This window comes from Idiotropiscis lumnitzeri, unplaced genomic scaffold (genome assembly GCF_059441095.1).
Source record: "Idiotropiscis lumnitzeri isolate Australia: NSW breed Sydney's pygmy pipehorse unplaced genomic scaffold, RoL_Ilum_1.0 HiC_scaffold_268, whole genome shotgun sequence".
Lineage (NCBI taxonomy): Eukaryota > Metazoa > Chordata > Actinopteri > Syngnathiformes > Syngnathidae > Idiotropiscis > Idiotropiscis lumnitzeri.
The window spans coordinates 77,060-77,500 of NW_028283806.1; the positions used below are offsets into that span (position 1 = coordinate 77,060).

A 441-nucleotide genomic window follows, 5' to 3' on the forward strand; every position below is an offset into this window, starting at 1 on the left:
GCGGTAACGCGGCCTCTACGGACCGAGTACATACCGAGGCCCAGCCGACTTCCTCACCGCGCACGGGGGCTGAATCGGTAACGGAAATTTCGGTAGCCCACGTCCGAAAAAAATGAGAGAGAAAAAACAACGAGGGAGGCTGGGGTGCCGCCGGGGGTAACCCCGCGGGAGGCCGTCTCCCGCGGGCGCCGCCCGGTCCCCGCGCCCGGCTCCCCGCTCAGCTCCGGTTCCAATGCAAGAAACACAGACCGCCGGACGCGAGGGCTACCTGGTTGATCCTGCCAGTAGCATATGCTTGTCTCAAAGATTAAGCCATGCAAGTCTAAGTACACACGGTTCCGATACAGTGAAACTGCGAATGGCTCATTAAATCAGTTATGGTTCCTTTGATCGCTCCACCGTTACTTGGATAACTGTGGCAATTCTAGAGCTAATACATGC

At 57.6% G+C, this 441-nt stretch overlaps 1 non-coding gene across 1 annotated transcript in view; it reads left to right on the forward strand.

The window, feature by feature from the left end:
* Window positions 1–265: 265 nt before the first annotated feature.
* Window positions 266–441, forward strand: part of LOC148314562 (18S ribosomal RNA) — a 1,933-nt gene continuing 1,757 nt past the window's right edge. Inside the window, exon 1 of the ribosomal RNA XR_015841679.1 lies at window positions 266–441. This exon is cut by the window's right edge and continues 1,757 nt beyond it. This is a non-coding gene — a ribosomal RNA (18S ribosomal RNA).